Genomic DNA, 9,796 nt, shown 5'->3' with positions numbered 1-9,796 from the left:
CATCTCCAAGAAGCAAAGCTACTGGATTACAGTTCAACTCTTTCAGGTATTTCCCTCTAGCTATTCTAATACACTAAAAACTAAAAAGGAATATCTATACAATGTGTAAGTATAGCCTCCAGAATGACCTCTCTACTCCATTTGAGATCACTCAGCCACTGAAACTTCATTTTGTTTCATTTCTCTTCTCCCTTGTTGTCCAAAGTCTTTCTCAATCCCATGATGCCAGGGCAAAGCTCATCTCCAGGAGTTGTGTCCTACATTGCCAGGGAGATTTATACCTCTGGGAGTCATGTTCCATAAAGGGGAGGGCAGTGAGTTTACCTGCCGAGTTGGCTTAGAGAGAGAGGCCACATTTGAGCAACAAAAGAGGTTCTCTGGATGTGACTCTTAGGCATAATTGTAAGTAGGCTTGACTTATTCCCTGCAGGAATAAGTTTAATAAATTCAAGCCCCAAGATTGAGGACTTGGCCTATTAAATTGGGAGTCCCCAATGCTTGTGAGAATATCCAGAATTCCCCAGGTAGGGAAGTTTAATATTTCCACATTTTCCCCCAGTCCTTCAAGGCAACTTTGCAAATACTTTTTTATCCTCTGCCCAAATTACTCTGGGATGTATCACCTCCATGGTTTCTGATGAGAAATTAGCATTTAGTCTTATTGAGCATCAGTTATTATTTCCTCAAATATCATTTCTGCCCCTTTCTCCTTCTCTTATCCTTCCAGAAGTCCAAAAATGTACATGTTGGCACACATCACATTGTCCCACATGTCCTTAGGCTCTGCTCACTTTCTTTCATTCTTCTCTCTATATTTTCTTCAGACTGCATGATTTCAATTGTCATGCTTTCTAGCTTGCTGATTCTTTCTTCTTCCTGTTCAAATCTGCTGTTGAACATCTCCAATATATATTTAATCTCAATTATCATGTTTTTCATCCCCATAGATTCTGTTATGTTCCTTTATAAACTTTTTAATTCCTCTTTTTGTTCACACATGGTCTTCTTGATATCCTTTAGTTCTATAGCCATACTCTCCTTTATTTCATTGAACTAATTTAGAAGACTTGACTGAATATCTTTGATTAGTTGTTCCATGTCTGTGATTCCTCTGTTGCTTTAATCTGCTCCCTTGAATGAGCCATTCCTTCCTCTTTCTTTGTATGACTTCTGGTCTTTTGTTGATGCCTGGGCATTTGATTGCTTTGATGTGCTAAATACAGAAGTCAATTTCTGTTGTAGGTGAATGTTAGAAGCAACCAATGAATCCAGCATTAGTGATATGGATAAGTAAAATAAATATATAGCAACATGGACAGATCTTAAAAATATGCTGAATAAAAAAGAAATATTTGAACAAGATAAGTAGAATAGTATAGTTTACACAAATTAAAAATTACATATAAACATAAAAGTATTCGAAGATGCTTACCAAACATAGCCAACATAGCAGTGTATGGAGGGGAGAGAAATAGAATGAGGTTCCGGGAAAGCACAGAAATAAAACAGTAGAGGAATGGGTCTGTCTTTTCCAGAGCTGCTATCACAAATGCCACACACTGGTTGGCTTGAAAAAGAATGTATTGGCTCACCATTTGGAGGCTGGAAGTCTAAACTCAAGAAGTTGGCAAGGTCATGCTTTCTCCCGGAGACTGTAGGGTACTGGTGATGGCCGTCCTTTGTCACAGGGCAGTGCCCTCTGTCTCCTCCTTGTCTTTCTCTGACTTCTGGCTTGTCTACATAGGGCCTCCAGTATTAAGGGTTAAGGCACACCTTGATTTCATTGGCCACTCTTAACTAGGGTCTTCAAAGGTCCCAGGCACAAATGAGTCCACACCCTGACACACCTTCACATATTCAAAGATTCTACAAAGGAGTTCCCACCCACAGTGATGTGGATTAAAATTTTAACAGGTCTTTGTGGTTACAGGACTCAATTCCTAACAGGGTCCTTATACAAAGTAATTAGAATAATTTGCCCTGAATTAGTAATTAAATGTGCGCAAAACACTTAAAGGAAAAGTACAAAAGTTAGTTAATGAATGACTTTGGGCAAGTTCCTCCTCTTTGGTTCCTTAGAGACCCCACTTGAATTTGGAATCCTGATCTTACTGGCCAGTTTCAAGAATTAGGCACATCCTCAGCCTGCCCTGGGGTAGCTGATCCAATCCCCTTTCATTGATATTCAGCCCGAGTCCCCTCTATTGCTTCTGTACATCTCTCCTCCACATTAATCCCAGGTTCTGGTAGAGGTCCAGTTATTATGGCAACAAAGCTGACCTTTCCAAGATGATGGGCAAGTCTGGGGTAGATGGTGCAACCTGACATTGCAAGGGTTTTGCCTGACTGTATACAAGTGTGTGCTTGTGTTTTGTGAAAAGGAGTGATGATCAAATGATGATCTGAGGTATCTTTTTTCATCTAACTACTGGAATTCTCTAGATTTAATTCCATGAAATATATCCAAACATGGTGTTCTAGTTTGCTAATGCTGCAGAATGCAAAACACCAGAGATGGATAGGCTTTTATAAAACGGGGGTTTATTTTGCTACACAGTTACAGTCTTAAGGCCACAAAGCGTCCAAGGTAACACATCAGCAATCGGTTACCTTCACTGGAGGATGGCCAATGGTGTCCAGAAAATCTCTGCTAGCTAGGAAGGCAGCCGGCATCCGCTCCAAAGCTCTGGCCTCAAAATGGCTTTCTCCCAGGATGTTCCTCTCCAGCAAGATTGCTCCTCTTCAAAACATCACTCACAGCTGCACTCAGTTTCCTCCCCCTGAGTCAGCTCATTTATATAGCTCCACTGATCAAGGCCCACCCTGAATGGGCGGGGCCACGCCTCCGTGGGAACATCTCATCAGAATCATTACCCACAGCTGGGTGGGGCACACTCCAAGCAAATCTAACCAGCACCAAAATGTCTGCCCCACAAAACTACAAAGATAATGGCATTTGGGAGACACAATACACTCAAATCGGCACACATGGTAAGAAAAATATCCTTCTTTCCTTCCTTCCTCCATCTCTCTGTCCCTCCCTTCCTCCCTCTCTTCTTTGTTTACTTAGTTAAATAAAAAGACACATTTTAATTACCCAGCAGCTCACTCTACTAAGATGCCAGCATTACCAAAATGAATAAGAGGACCCCTTCCATCGTGGGGGTACTGGAGAGAAACAGCAAGAAGAGTAGATCACTAGAGTGGCATTTTCAGTGCTATGACAGAGAGGCACACAGGCTGCTGTGTGGAAACTCAGAAAAAGGTGCCTCACTGCTTGGCGGGGTCAGAGAAGCTGTTTCTGGGAAGGTGGCCTGTAAGCAGGCACTAGGAAGTGGAATCAACTAGAGGAGTAGGAATGGAAGGGCCTCCTAGGGAAGGGAACAGTGCATGCGAAGTCATGGGAACACGTCAGTGGGTGACGTGTTTGGGAAATGGCTAGTGGTACAAGATTGGCTGGGGAAGGAGGGGTTATTAAACTTGAGAGGAGGACGGGCAAAGTCAGGAAGATCCCACCCCTCACCCACTGCGCTCCAGCCACACCGACCTCCAAGCACACTTCCGTCTCAGGGTGTTTGTTCCTGCTGTTATTTCCATCAGGAATGCTTGTCCTTCGGATATTCTCATGCTCCTAGCTCTTTTCATTCAGGTGTCTGTTCAAATACCACCTCCTCAAGAAGCCCCTGCTGACTACCCTACAGAAGATGCTCACCCAATCACTTGTGGTCTCTAACTTTTCTTAACAGCACCATTCAGTACTTCATATATATTTTCTTTTTTGCCTGTGTCCCCTACTCAATTATGAGCACCTATAATCACTGAATGCATATTTCCTGAGTGAGTGAGTGAGTGAATGAATGAATGTCATGCCTAATTCGCTTGAACTTTATCCAAGTGTTACTGAAAGGCCTCGCATAGTGGGGGTTAGGCCTTATGTTTTAGGTTATCTGGCTTCAGAGTGGGGCATGGATTGGAAAGAACAAGACCATGGGCAGGTGACCAGTTCAGAGCACGCCTGACTGATGTGAGGGATGAGACTAGGGTGAACTGGGTAGATGATATTTATAGTTATTGAGAAAAAACTGCAAAGGAAATATCAGGCAGGAGTGGAGTAAGTACAATTGGAAGTCTGGATTTTGCATTGTGGAGATTGAAGACTCTTGGAGTCATCCAGGAGAAGAGGTACCTCTATAGTTTCAAAATTCCATTTGGGAGTTCGGGAAAGGATCTGGGGGTTAAATTTAATTAACTGTAATCTTACTGTTTAATACCCACTGACTCAAGCCTCATTTATTGAACTCCTTCTGGACAGGCATCACCCTAGTTCCTACAGATACAGGAGTGGACACGAAAATGTCCCTTATGGATTCTAAGTTCTGGTGGGCGATTAAAACTTATACTGTCGAGGGTTGATAAGGGCCATGAATTACTATGAAGAAAGTAAAATTGAGTGATATGATACACCGTACCTGGGACACTGGCAACATGAGCTGACAGTGCGATGTCAGGAAATGCCTTTCTGAAGGTAAATATTCATGCCGATACCAACAACAACATGATGGTCTGGGGAAAGAATCTTCCATCCAGAGAGACAGCAGTTTCTGAGGAGAGGGTCAGTGTGGCCTGTTAGCAGACTGCAATGGAGGCCAGCAGGCCTGCGGCAGAGAAAGAGAGGAGGAGGGTGGGAGGAGCTGAGGTCAGAAGCTTCCAGATGGCAGAAGGCTTCTTGGCCAAGGTAAAGAGAATGGGCTCTATTTTAAATACAAGAGGGAAACGTTGGAGCATTTCCAGCTGGAGCATTTCCAGTGGGGACGTGATGTGGTCTGATGCATATATATTTTTAAAAGACCACTGTAGTTGTTTTGTAGGAGAGAGATTGCAGAAGGTGAGAGAGAGCAGAGATGAGTTCTTTTGAAATTGTTCAGGCGAGCATTGAACTAGAGAGGAAAAGGCAAACACAGGATATGTTCACTGAATAACCTGACATGTTGGACCAGGGGAAAGTGGAGCAGTGGGTACACTGAGGCACCACTGACTGAGATGTAGAAGGTTGGGAAGGGCAGCTCTGGGGCATCGAGTCAGGGTTACTTTTGGACATGTCAGGTTTGACATGCCAATTAGAAATCCACGTGAAAATATCAAGTAGGCCACTTGATAAACAACTTCACACCGCACGAGAGATTTCAGGGATAGGGATGAAATTCTGAGAGTCGTGAGCACGTGGAAGGCCTTTGAAGCCATGAGATTGAATGGAGTCAATAGAGAGTGTGCAGCAAAAGGAGAGGGTCCAGGGCAAGTTCCTAATGTTGAGATCCTCTAACATTTAGAATTTGGGCAGAGGTGGCTTAGTCAGTAAATGAGATTTGGAAGAAGCTTTCTGTGAAATGAGAGAAAATGGCAGGGACAATATGCTCTCAAGGATTCCAATAGAAGAAAATATTTCAAGGAGGGAATGTTTAACTTTGTCAAATGCTGGTGCTGAGAGGTTAAGTAATATGAAGTCAAGGAAGGAGTGAGCAGATATAGCATGGAGTTCATCACATTTTGAAATGCATTTTTAGTGGAGCAGATGGCTGTATGATTGGAATTGGTTGAGTAGAGAATATGGAGTGTGGCATTGAGACAAAACGAATTCACCTTACATGGTCCTGTCTACTGTGCAAGAATTTTGTGTGATAGGTTTAGGGGTCCCATTTTCAGGTGAGAAAAACTTAGGTTAGGTGAAAATCAGTCAGTCAACGTATCTTTTATCAAGTTATTAAAGACGGAGGGGTCGAGCCCCACTGCTTTGACTAACCCTAGAGAAGTGTTCTCTGAGGAGAGGACATCTGAGTTGGGCCTGAATGATGAGAGAAAAGAGGGAGCCACACAAAGAGCCTGACGAAGAATATTTCACTTGGACTCCCAGGTGCTCAGGGCCTGAGGTGAGACTGAGCTGGGAGGATGCAACTGGGGAGCATGTCAATAGGAGAGAGGGAGATGCGTTTCAGATCATGTAGGTAAGGGGAAGCCATTGAGGAAGAAGCTCAATCTAAGTTCCCACTTAAAAATTCAACTCTGGTTATTGGAGGGGCTTTAGGGGACAAGGGTGGAGGCAGCTATTCCAGTTGGGATGCTGTCAGCACTCCAAGAGGTTCTGAAGAGAGGATATAGTGTTTTCAGATGCTTCATTTAAATATCTGACGTATTTCACACACTGACTCTTTCAAACAATCATAAGTGAGCTCCAGTAGTCTGTCTCAGAGAGTGCCTGTACCACCACCTCACTTTCAATTTTCAAGTGGCATTTTTGGTGAATTACAGAGTGTCAGAATTGGAGAGAATCTTAGTAGATCAACCCTGGAACCGTAATCCACCACCTTAGTAGGGTCTGGAGAGAAGTGGAACCTGCAAAATCTCCTCATGAATCATAACAGTTTGCGTATAAGCTAATTATGAGGTTTAAAGCAGTGGCTCCTGGGTGCTGCCCGACAGTTGCAGAACAAGTCGTGCCTGCTTTCAAAATCTAATCAGGTTCTTACTTCCTCCAGCTCTGCCTCCAACATTCTGGATAGATGCTGAAACTCCTGCAATGCAATATAGAATAATGCTTGATAGATTTTTTTTCAATTCCCTACTGGGAGCAAAAGACCTGGAGTAACTAAATTTGAAGTGATGTACACCTTGTACAGACCTGTCTTGGTAGAAAGAGTTGAAAATCAGACACTTTTTATGAGATTTTTTTCCTCTTCCTTATTTTGAATTGGTAACTCAAATTTCTTTTCTAGAATAATGATTTGGAGTTTAATTTTCACAAGCACCTTTTCTATTCTGTCCTATCATTTATGTGCATGTTCAATTAGTGGGCAAAATACAGTGTTTTACTGTTTACAGATGGACTGTGGTGAATTAGGTAGAGGAAAAGGGATTGAGATGATAAAGCTCAATATAAGCACATATGTGATATGTAGACATATAGAACACAATGCATGAGCTTCCCATGCTGTTGAACATATTGGTAATTCATTCAAAAGCCATAAAAATAAACCTATATTCAGATTTATTCAGTAAGCTTGCTTCTAGGATTTTATCCTAAGGAAATAACTTAAAGGCAGAAAATGAAGTGAAAGCTATAACCCTGGAGATGTTAACTGTAAGCTTTTAGGAAGGAAGTGAGTGATCCTGGGGTCCACATTGTCCCAGCCTGAAATGGACATGAAAGATATGCACAGGGGGGACCCCAACTCTGGCACCTCACTTTTCTGCCTGTGTGCCTAGAGCCTATTACAGGGCATTTTTGTGGAGACACTTTGAATATTTCCTCCCTCTCATCAAAACATATCCTGATCCCAAAATTCTTTAAAAATGTAATTGCCTTTATTTTTTCATGGTAATATGGAAAAGATATACTCCCCTCAGCTGGGAGAGATAGTGTTCCACCTATTTTTTGCCTCTCTCCCTTCCTCCCTTCCTTTCTTCTTTCTCTCAAAACATATTCAACATTTCATTTGGATTAAGTCTTATAATCAGCACTGGGAATATATGGGTGGAGCAAATAATTCTCCTTCCCTTAAAGAGTCCAAAATCTGATGGAAGGATGATGCTGCCAAGGTGGCAGAGTGAGACGCTCCAGGTTTCCCTGTCCCCACAGAAGTTTTAAATCACAAGCCTGTCACAAGCAGAACCATCTCTCTCAGAGCTCATAAAACAGACAGTTGAAGGGTTGCAGTGTGTGGGTGGGGAAAAGGAGGTGAACCTAGTGGTGCCACAGGCCTTCCTCCACTCCCTCCACAGTGCAGAGCTGGCCGCACTCCCAGAAGGAGCAGAGTAACCCTCAGGTACACACCTAAGGGCGTGTATGGCCACACCAGTCTGTCTGTTGGGAAACGGAAGGACTGACCCAAAAAGCTCATCACAGGCTAACCATCCCAGAACTTGTCCAGCATATAGAAGCATGCGGGGTGGTTAACATGGTGCAAAAGAGCAGTGAGATCACAGAGACCTGGGACAAAGGATTACTGGCTGCAAAACACATTATAGCACCAGGGGCTGGAGGAAGGACTAATTCTTAGGGGAAGGGGGACAGTATCCTTGCAAATGGTGCTAAGGCCATTTGTGTGTGCCCAGGATAAGAGGCATAATTAGGAAAGTCCCGGAGGGCCCTGTGCTTTTCCCTCAGGCTGTTCTTTGGAACCATTATTTTGATGTCCAGGCTCTGAAGGAGCACACTAACACAGGCCAACCTGCAAAGACAGGAGAAGGTGTTTTCTTTTCTTCTCTTCTGGTGTGTGTGTGTGTCTGTGTGTGTGTGAACTTTTGGCATTCAAGGGAATCTCAAGCATAACATGAGCTGGATACAAGTTTAGGGAACACACACCTCAGTTCCTAAATTCCAGATGTAGCACATTAAAATATTAAAATGTCCAATGTGCAAAACAAAGTTTACAAGATGTGAAAAAACAGGAAATGATGACCCATGCAAAGGAGAAAGAAAAAGGATTAGAAACCATCAATGAGGAAGACCCAACTTTGGCCATATCTGGCAAAGAGCTACAAAAAATAGTCCTTAAGTATTCTCAAGGAGCTAAAGGAAAACATAGACCAATAAATGAAATCAGGAAAATGATAGATGAACAAAAAGAGAATTTCAATAAAGAGATAGGAACCTCTGAAGACCAGACTATCTGAAATTATAAAGTTCAACAGCAGATTGGAGCTGGCAGAAAAGGGAATCAGTGAATTTAATGAATTTTTTCAGTCTGAGGAGCAGAAAGGAAAAAAGAATGAAAAATATTTTTAGAGAGCCTAAGAGAATAGTGCGATGCCATCAAGCATAACAATATAAACATTGTGGAAATCCAGGAAGGAGAAGAAAGAAACACAGAGGCAGAAGCAATAGTCAAAGAAATAATGGCTGGAAACACGAGTATACACATCCAAGAAGCTCAATGAATTCCAAATAGGAAAAATTCAGAGAGATCTGCCTGGAGACACATTCTAATCAGTCTACTGCCAAAGATAAAGAGTATCCTGAGATGCAGGAGAACAATACTTCGTGTATGTTGGAGCCTCGATAAGATTAAGTACCAGTTTCTCATCAGAAACCTTGGAAGCAAGAAGGGAGTGGGCTGAAGTATTTAAAGTGCTGAAAGGAAACAATTGGCAACCAAGAACTTTATATCTGGTGAGACTACATTTCAAAAATGATGGCGACATTAAGACATTTCCAGATTAAACAAAGGCTGAGAGAGTTCACTACCATTAGACTGGCTCTACAAGAAATGCAAAAGGGAGTTTTACAGGTTGAAAGGAAAGGACGCTAGAGAGTAGATCGAGTCTGCATGAAGAAATAAAGAGTTCCAAGAAAGATAAAAGCATGGGTAAATATAAAGGCCAGTACTATAATATTTTTGATTTGTAACTCCATTTTTTACTTCTCACAAGATGTATAATGCAAATGCATTAAAAATAATGATAAATCTATGGTTTTGCATACACAAAATATAAAGATACCCAAACTGAATGAGGGTGGGCCTTAATCCAATATGGCTGAAGTCTTAAAGTCTTATAAGCAAAAGAAATTGGAGAAGGAAGGAGAAGTCATGGGAAACAGCCGGCAGTCAACAGAACCCAGAAGAGAAAGAAGACGACACCAGTATGTGCATTTCCATGTAACAAAAGCCAAGGACCAAGGATCGTTGGCAACCAGCCTCAGAACACCACAGTGTATGTCACCTTGGTGATGCCTCAAGGTTGGACTTCTCCTAGCCTCAAAATCATGAGCCAGTAAATTCCTGTTGTTTAAGCCAGATAGGCT

The sequence above is a fragment of the Choloepus didactylus genome, chromosome 20 (assembly GCF_015220235.1).
Source record: "Choloepus didactylus isolate mChoDid1 chromosome 20, mChoDid1.pri, whole genome shotgun sequence".
Classification (NCBI taxonomy): Eukaryota; Metazoa; Chordata; class Mammalia; order Pilosa; family Megalonychidae; genus Choloepus; species Choloepus didactylus.
This window is presented reverse-complemented; position numbering follows the sequence as displayed.